Here is a 10,190-nt window from a genome sequence, read left to right as displayed (position 1 = left end):
ACAGGCAGCAGCCCGTTAGCTTAGCTTAGCTTAGCTTAGTTTAGCAAAGACTGTAAACAGGCAGAGACTGCTAGCCTGACTCTGTCAATTTCACAAAATGATCAGATTTGAGTTCCTGAAAAATATTTCTTAAGTTTGAGGAGACATGTGACCTGTAGTTTAGAAGATGTGATTTTAGCCATGCTAGCAGCGTAGCTCTACAGATGTCGATCTGTTGGTCGGTCCACCACTTTGGTCCAGACGGAAACATCTCAACAACTATCGCCATGAAATTTGCTTCAGATACTCATGTTACCCAGTGAATAAATTCTAATTTGATTATTTTCTAGCGCCACCATCAGGTAAAAATCTCAGCTTACACAACACTTTGGTTTATGACCAAATACCTACAAAAGTAAAGTGCTAATTAGTAAACTGGGTCAATATCACCTGCTAGCATTGTCAGCGTGTTAGCATTTAGCTGAAAATACTGAAAATACAGCCTCACAGGGCAGCTAGCATGGATGCAGGCTCTTGTTGTTTATTGTTGTTGTTTTCTGACAGTTTTCTATTAAATGATAATAGTAATAATAATAATAATAATAATACATTTAATTTGTAGCTACCGCACTTTTCATTCATAGTGAATCTCAAGTATTAAGCATCACAGTATTACTAACATAGAACACACAATATAAAGAAAATAATAAAGAGTTAAAATGAATAAGCCTTCCTGAATAAAAAGGTTTTTAGGCTTTTTTTATTCAGGGAGAATATACAGTGATGTGTGACGGTTTTGTAAAGCACAGACGGATGATGTCATCCTGCTGATTACTGCTGATAGAGACGCAAGATTAGAAAACGCTGCTATGTGTCGTCACATGATCAAACCACGTATCTGTTTGTTTAATTTGGAGGACTTATTGGTGCATGTGTATGTATATATATGTAGGTATAAGTACTTCATTTTATTATTATTCTGTGTTGTAAAGCACCTTGTAATCTCTGTTTTTTGATGAGTGCTATATAAATAAACTGAACCGTTCTCAGTCTTATTTGGGGAGATTTAAGTCTCGGGTGCAGTGAAACTGATCCACACATCTGAAATCATCTCAGTATATTTTAAGTGTTAGCAGCTCTCACCCCTGCATTTCATCATTGGTAGGTGTGCAGACTTCATATATAATTCATATCTTCACCCTGGGCACCATATTCTATTTGAGTCTTGGCCCAAAGTATAACCAATGTCTTTATAAATTTACAAATTCATCAGTGGAAAAGTATAAAACGCTGAGATCTTTGCCAGCTTCCAGACTGCTAACATATTATCTATGGCTCTAGGGAACACAAGGAAGCAAACCGCTAATTACAGACAATATAATAAAACAATTTGAGTCCATTAAAGTACATGAATCATTTTCATTTCCACTTATACGATTGCCCTCAGTCCTCATGCTCCACCTACACAGAATCGGCCACATACTGATTCTGGTGCTTCCAGTTAAATTCATGCCAGGGCACACACACACTCTTACATTCAGCATCTTCCTTTGTGTGTGTGTGTGTGTGTGTGTGTTTAAGGAATTGAAAACGAACAAGTGAAGTGTGAAGAGCTAAAGCCACTGACACAGCACAGATCCTCTTCTTCTGATTAGCCTGGTTATCACCACTGTGAGAGGAAGGATGGGCAGAATGACTATAAGAGAGGGGCCGAAGAGAAGGAGAGAGGAAGATGGGACACATTTAGAAGATAGAAGATAAATGTAACAGAGAAGAAGAAGAAGAGAAATCGACTGGGAGAAGAGAGAGCCACGGGGAAACTGGAGGGCAGAAAGAATGACGGAGAAATGGATGCAAGTAAAGGTTAAAGGAGAGAAATGGGAAAGGAAGTAGCAGCCATCAAGCGACGTGTTTCCGATGACACACGCAGGCAACTCATAATTATGAAGCTTTTAGTCTTAATATACTCACATCTGTCCATATTCTCCACAACAGTCAAGCTAAAAGCACAGCTACTGTATCTCTAAAAATCAGAAAGGGACAGAAATGTTCCCTGTTTCTATCCAGTCAGGTACTTTTCTCTACGTGTTTGGTGTCGCCAACTATTTTCAGTAGAAAGAAGGCAGCTGTCGTCTCATCTATATGCATGTAAATCTGGTCCAGACACTGGAATAACATCATTCTTTTAAACTCTGCATGTTTTAATGAAATACATCTAAATAAAAGGTTCAAGTTAAATTATTCAGAGTTAAAAAAAAAAAAAGGAGGAGTTCCCCTGGACAAAAAAATGGGGATCAGTGATTGGCCTTTAGGTACAAACATTCACAACTGTCTGGCTGATGATTGGTCGACTGAATGGTCAGTCCAGAGAGACACATGAGAGAAAGTTCACTGAGAAATACTGGTGACTCCCTTCAAGAAGAAGAGTTCTGTATGAAAGTCGCTAGATTTGACACTAAGTCACTAAAGGGTCTTAAAAGTCACCAAATGTAGCCAGAAAGTCAAACATTGTATATAGATATGTTCATATATTTAAAAGGATATGAGGTGTTTTTGCTCATAGGGATGTGCAGAGAGCCCAGTATTTGTATTTGTATCTGTATTTGTTGAGGCAGCAAAATTATTTGTATTTGTATTCAAATAAAAGTGGAAAGAGGTTTAAAAATCCTGTTTTTGTTTTTATTACGTTCTTAATTTTAGAAAATTAAAGTGTTACAATAAGTGTTCATGAAGTGTTCCCTTGGGAGCACTTCGTTTGTGTCAGTAGTTCAGCTTTATCTCTGGGGAACACTCCCAACTCTGGGACTGATGTCCAAATTAGGAAATGTGCGTCATGTAGCAGGTGGATGTGACTCCCCTCACTGAGACCTGCTGATAGACGTCACAGCGGAGCAGAGGAGAGACACTGAGATAGTGATGTAATCGACCTGTGCATTAGTATTTAATATGGTTTTTTTTCTTACCAAAAACAAATAATTTTTTAACATATTTGTATGAAACAAATATTCGTAAAAAAACCCCACTATTTGTATGTATTTGTATTCGGGCACAGCCCTATTTCCTACATGTATAAGCCTGTTTTACACAGCCTGTTCAAGGCGGGAATGCTGCGCCTTTATTCAGCCTCGCTGTTCTGTATAAAAGGTACGGACACGGAGTCGGGGGGCAATAAGCCAGATACAGAGGTTGTCACAGAGCCGGATTGACGTCTGTGTAAAAGGGACACAGGAGGTGATGCTGTTGTGTTATATGTCACGCTGACATGCTATAGAAAATCACACATGGTTGCAGCGTTATGTTTGGTTTCTCTTTCAAACTCTCAAAACCTTCACTATTTTCAGCGTGTAGGTTGCTAGCTTGGAGGTTGTTTCACATAGCAACAGGGATTTTGAAAACAGTGACACACAGATAGCGGAAGGGGAGCAGAATTATACCCGCAGTCTACATCCTGTGAGTCAGACTAGTTCTTTGGTGACATTAATTATCATTACTGACGTGTCTTTTCATGTAAATGCTCCTGACTGATATGAATGTTATTACTGAAGTGTTTGTTCAGCCCAGTATCCCAGTATCCCAGTATCTCTAGGAATTAACTGTTGGAATTACAATTAAAGAATGGGTTCACAATTTTCCAAGCGTGTCAGGTGTCCATATGAACAGTGAAAGAGGTTTTCCTCGCTGTAATCATTCCTCCTGTTCAAACTGGATATTAAAAGATCCTTCAAATGTGCTTTCAATGGAAGTGATGGGAGTTGAAGCTTATATGAGGCTTCATCAGTCTGAGTTAGTCATATCAAGTGGATATCTGACACATTTACAGTCTTTTTAGCATCAAATTCCCTCTTTGTGTTTCCTCGGACAGTGTTTCCCTGTTGAGCTGCAGGTGGAAGTATAGTAACAAAAAGAGGGACTTTGGCACTAAAAAGACTGTAACGTTGAAAGATATCTACTTGATTTGACTCATTTGGATGCTGAAGCTTCATATTAGCTTCAGATAAACTTTTATTTTTGCACAGAAGGAGGACTGTGGATTTTGTCCTCCATCACTTCCATTGTAAGATCATTATGAAGGGATCTTCTAATGGTCAGTGTGAACCGGAGGAATGATTACAGCATTTGGGCTCCTGACTGTTGTTTTAAGACACACTTGATAAACTGTGAACCCGTCCTTTTATCTTGTGTTAACTCACACTAAATGTTTTAAACTGCAGAAATAGATCTTGTAACTTTTATGTTCACACTAGACAGATCAATTGAGCGACCACGACAGTAAAACCAGAAACTAAACTAAACTTTTAAATGCTTCTACTAATACAAATACATAATAAATATGTAATTACATGTAAAACAATAAAGCTCAACAAGCTCAGCTCCGGTCTGCTTTTTCTTGTTGACTACATGTTTTGCTGTAACTGTGCATGTGTTCATCCGTCCATGTTTAACTTCCTTCCTCCCTGTGTGTGTTTTTGCCAATAAAAGCTCAAGTCATTAACTACCTACTTAATTGAGAGGGATAGAGGAAAGAGTAGGAAACTGGGGGAGAAAGTCTTTTTCTTCTCAAGAGCTCCTCGCTTCCTTTCTTCCTGGCAACTTAATGGAGCTTAACGCAATTAAATTTAACATTCACCGGTTTAATCCAACAGTGTACGGACCGCCTGTATTCTCCCTCTCTCTCTCTCTCTCTCCCTCTCCTTCCTTTTTCTATCTGTTTATTCTTTTCTCACTGGTTTACGGTCTCACAATCAAATCTGCCGTACCTGCACTGAGGTATCCTGTTGTTACCCTAAAGGAAGGGAGGAAATCATGAGCCATCATGGACGACATCTTGCATCCAGTGTTTCGGGTAAATAATATTTTTTGCAGGTTGTGATCATTTTGGCAACTCTTAGTAACATTTGGATGGTTTCCTTCAATGAAAAGTTGGGCTATATTTCAATAAAACTGCCACTCCTGTCCTCCAAATAGCATGACGATGTGATGACATAATGATTTAGACTGTAACAACTGGTAACTGATGTTTTATATGTAAAAATAGCAAAAAGCCTTTTGTGTCTCCAGAGGCAGCTGTGTGAAATCTGATAAACTGCCTCCAGTAGCTTTGGGTTCATGTTGGAGAATTTTCAAATGGAATTGAATAAGAAAAGTATGCTAGCATTAGCCTGGAGAGCTAGCAGTCAGTGATGGATGAAATGAAGCAAAAAGTTGGAAAAGGGAAGCTTCTTAAAATCCCCAAAGATTCAGGGAAGGATGTTACTTTGTGGAAACATGTGACAACAGATAAAAACCCTCCAACATTCCTCCACAACTCTTAAAGAGCATCGCGATCGCCTGTACAAAGTTCTGTTCTGGATTGTAACTAATTCACACTGTTGACAAGTTCGGCAGGGAAATATGTCTCTGAGTTTATCAGCCACGTTCTGGGTTCAGCTCTCAGTTTTAGGCAGAACTCTAGTGTGCAGTTGGAAAGAAGTTGAGGTTACCAGACTTCTGTAAACTGCTTCTCACCTCTGCTGGATACTAACAGCTCCAGTCTACATTAGCTGCTACTAGCATAACACACGGATTTCCCAACAAAACTGTTGGCTGTCAAGTTGCATTGTGGGTAATGTAGGCACCAGGTTTTGACAAGGAAGAAGAATATGTGCAATGAAAAAGATATCTCTGGTTCTGTTCTGCTGCATTGATTTTGATACTTTTTTTTTAAAATAGCATCGAGCTAGCTAGCTAGCTAGCTAGCTATCAATTAGTAGAGTAACGAAGTGGTCAATCCACAGAAAATTAATAATCAAACATTTTAATATTCAATCAAGTGTTTCAAATATTCACTGGTCACAGTTTCTCCTGGTGAAGGTGATTATACACTAATGAAAACATACTTATGAATATTATATTCCATTTCTGCCAATAGATCACCCTGAATCTGCTCCTACAATTCAGTCTAAACCTGAAATGAATTGTTTAGAAGACAGACGCTATTGCACACACCCTAAATGCAGGATGAGAAATAATATCATAGTTGGGTTGAGAGCGATAATTTTTCTCCTTGTCATCCACCTCAATCAGGCGCTTATAGACTTAAAGAGTGTAATCATAATAAAAGAGTGAATACATAATGGTTTGATTAGAGCGTTCACAAACAAGGTTATCTGGACATAATGTAGTATGTGTGTATGTGTGTTTATGTTTGTTATTATATGACAATTAGTCTTCATGCAAGAAGCACTCGTACGAACAGATTGGTTCTTAAACTGCACCTACAAGTGATTTAAGAACATTTGTAGCATTCATCAGTTTTCTCGTACTTAGAATTTTCTCTTAAGCACGAACAAACTTTACGATTGGTCCAGACGTGTCATGAATAGATCATCTCTGCCTTTCTTCACTCAGGAGAAACATTTGTTTGACTTACAGTTATAATGTCCTAATCTGAATTAATTTTGAGTTTAAATATGATACTGGAATTAACAAAAAAAAGTAAAACAAAATTAATGCAAAACTAATATTCTGTTTACCATATTTTCATCATCATGGCTGCCAGTTTACTGAAAGGTTTTTTCTAGATTTAATCCTGTGTTTCTCTCTGTCCAGTAACCATCGTGTGTTGCAGCTGACGGTGTAACATCACCTGTACACTATAATATTCTCCTCTAATCTCTCTGCGACTGTCCGCCTCCCATCAAGCAGCACTTTGCTTTAGAAAGATGGTTTTTTTTAAGCATCTGACATCACATCAAAGCGTTCCCTCTTTATTCCTGTCACAGTGCAGAGCTGCTCTGATGTCAGCAGGATCCATATTCTCTAATTGTTTCATGCCTTTTACTGTTACTCCTAAAATTTGTTGTCTTCTGATTGCTGAAAGCAGGGAAGTTGCACACTGGTAACTTTTTTATGAATGAAACTCACCCACAAACAGAACAGAACAGAACATATGGCAATTTTAGGGTGGTGGAATATGCTAATGATCACATCTCACGAACACACACCTCATCACGAACAGGTGGCGTTCATCAGGCTGAAACCGGCGATTTACGACAAGTGCAGGCAGTTAAGAGAGTTTGTTGAATCTGACTGGGAACACTCGAACGAGCAACAACCTCACAGAGTTTCAGAATAAAAATACAAAAATGGTCTTGCATGATGATGCCTGTTGTGTGTTACAACTTCTTTAAGTATTGTATTTTCTGTCTTCTGGGTTAAAAAAAAGGATACAGATACATGACTTTATTGTCACTGCAGAGAAGCTGAGTCTTACCTGAGTGACGGCCACTTGACACCTCTGCAGGCAATAGAAATAATGTTCAGCCATGTGACAGAAATAACCTTAAAACAGCATTTGTTGAATTAACTGTCCATCAAATTCCTGTAAGTCTACAAAAATATAATAATAGTTTTGGCAAGAGGGAGCAAGCTGAATGACTCAGACTTCAATAAAGTGCATTTGTGTAGTGAAGGAAGAGGAGGGAACGAAAAAATAACAGTGAGGAGGAGGAAATATGTTGTCATTTAAATGTGACTGACAGTCGACTGCCTCCTAGTTTCCCAATAACAACAGATACCTTCAGTCCTGAATTCTGATTGGTTGCATCACATTTAGAGCAATTTTCATACGTGCAGAAAAGCTCCTGCGACTGAATGGGTGATCATTTCAACCTTTCAGATGCCCATATGAATACTGAAACAGGTTTTGCATGCTGTGATACCTCTTCCTACACAGGATATTCCTTCCTAATGAGCTTCCAATGCAAGTGATGAGAAAAAAAATCCACAGATCTCGTTCTGTGCAAACGACTGTTTATATGAGGCTTCAAGCTTTCAGACAAATCAGGTGGAAATCTCCCAGAGGTGGTCTTTATAGTAAAAAAAAAAAAGTGTCTGCCTGCAAACACTTCCAGTGGAAATGCACTTTTGATGCAATTTTGTATTAAAAAGATGACTAATGACTCAGAAAGCTGAATTCTCATATTAGAATCATATAAATGTAATAATATTTCACACAGAACAATGACTGTAGATTTGTTCCACATCTTTAACACTGGAAGCACATTAGGAAAAGAATCTTTAATTGTTCAGTATGACAAGAGAAATGACTGCAGCAACTCGTTTCACTGTTCATATGAAAGTATTGTTTTACTGCAGACTTTGGAGGTTTTATAACGTTAAAGTTTGTTTTTTGGTTACATGAGTTTTGTAAACTTTTGCTTAAAGGTTTTTACAAAATACTTGCTTGTATTAATGCCATTTGCCTCTGGTTTTGTAATAAATTCATTTTTTGTAATGTTGTCTGTACGTTGTTATATAAATGTTGTTTTCTATGTCATACGAGATATTCTCTGGTTTCTACCACAGCAGAGTTTGATGATTGAAGGCTTTGTTTGCACTGAACTGGAGGATTATTTGACAATATTTGTTGACCGTCTAAGCAGAAATATAGCGGCAAACATGTTGTATATTGATTAAATGAGGCTATACCACAGATTCAATATTCAAAATATATATGCGTGATTTTACACCATAAACCGTGTTGGGAGCTGTTAATTAAAGGTGTTAAGACTGAATGTTAAGTAATCAGATTACAGTTTGCTTTTCATAGATTCATACACAATCTGCAGTTCTCTGATTTCCACAGTGTCACATTCCTTCACTCACTCAGTCCTTAACTTTCAAGCTTTCATTTTTGAAAATATATTAAAAGTTCAGGTGGACAAGAACTATATGATCCTTTTCATTCATTGAATCACGTAATTTCAATTAATTTCAAGTAAGTAAATTCTTGATTATTATAAACATTTGCCGTACAAAGTCATGTCGATTTCAAAGTTTACATGGTGCACCTGAATGCGCCATGAGCGTCTTCCCTCACTCACTCACTCAGAGACAAACCCATGAGAAGGGTTGGCTCCGTTGTTGCCGTCGAGCCAAAAACTGTTTACACCTCTAGGCTACCAGCACCATCATCATCATCATCATCATTGTCCTCTTCAGTATCAGAGCTGCTGTCATGCAGCCAGTCCCTTTCTTACTCTGTTTCCCTCTCTTCCTCTCTGCAGCACTTTAACACAGTACTTTTCTGTCCTCTGAGGTCTTCAGGTTGCTTCTTCAGCAGACAGATGAGGCGTCTGGACGCCTCCTCTGACACCCGATCAGACAACCTAAACATAGGAGGGAAACATTTAACACTTACAGCACCGTAAATGACGTAAACACAACATTAACATGCTGTATCTATGACGGTTAATATGGTGAAAAATGCTAACAAACAGTCACCAATTTCCACATCCAGCAACTTACAAAGCAACATGATCATATGGAGTTGGTGTTCATACTCTTTTAGTCTCTACCAACTTCTGAAAACATATCTGGCACTCAGCTCGTCTCTAAATGTGTGTGTTTGCTGTTTGCTGCTGGGCAGGTAGAGAGCAGCGGGTTTATCTCAGCTTGTCTGATGATAACAGCTGCTGGAAACACTGAGACTGAACCATACAGCAAAACCACAACATAAGCTAAAGCAGGCAACAAAGCTCAGTTGAAATGCTGCATAACTCGATACTAATTCTATGTGGGTTCATCATTACAAATAAGGGGACAGAGGGACAGAAGCTTTATAACATGGACACAACAGCTCATAAATACCAAGTGTGCCAGCTGATTGTTCATTTGCATCAATTAGGCAGATGATTTGACTAGCCTCATACGTTTATTAGATTGCCCTTGTATGTTTTTGGAGTAACTTTACTCTAATATATGCTATAATATCATGTCATATCAGAGTCATCATAATTACAAGATTATGACTCGTTCAAAGCAACTTCGAAGTGACTTTTCATGACTTTTTTTTGCTACAAGCTCAGATGTACTCCGACATATAGGACAGAAGATGAATCAAATAAGCACGTATCATGTCAACCAAAGTCTGTCAATCATGGTGATTAAACCCAGTTTTAACAGATATAGTGTTATGTTGTGAATGTACAGCATTTTTAACCATCACTCGTCCAACTCTGTAATCATATAACCATCTTGATACTAGGGATGTGCAGAGGGCCCAGTATTTGTATTTGTATCTGTATTTGTTGAGGCAGCAAAATTATTTGTATTTGAATAAAAGTGGAAAGAGGTTTAAAAATCCTGTTTTTGTTTTTATTACGCTTTTAGTTTTAGAAAATTAAAGTGTTACAATAAGTGTTCATGAAGTGTTCCCTTGGGAGCACTTC

Source organism: Thunnus thynnus, chromosome 4, assembly GCF_963924715.1.
Source record: "Thunnus thynnus chromosome 4, fThuThy2.1, whole genome shotgun sequence".
In the NCBI taxonomy this organism is placed as follows: Eukaryota; Metazoa; Chordata; class Actinopteri; order Scombriformes; family Scombridae; genus Thunnus; species Thunnus thynnus.
Note: the sequence above shows the minus strand (reverse complement) of the source record.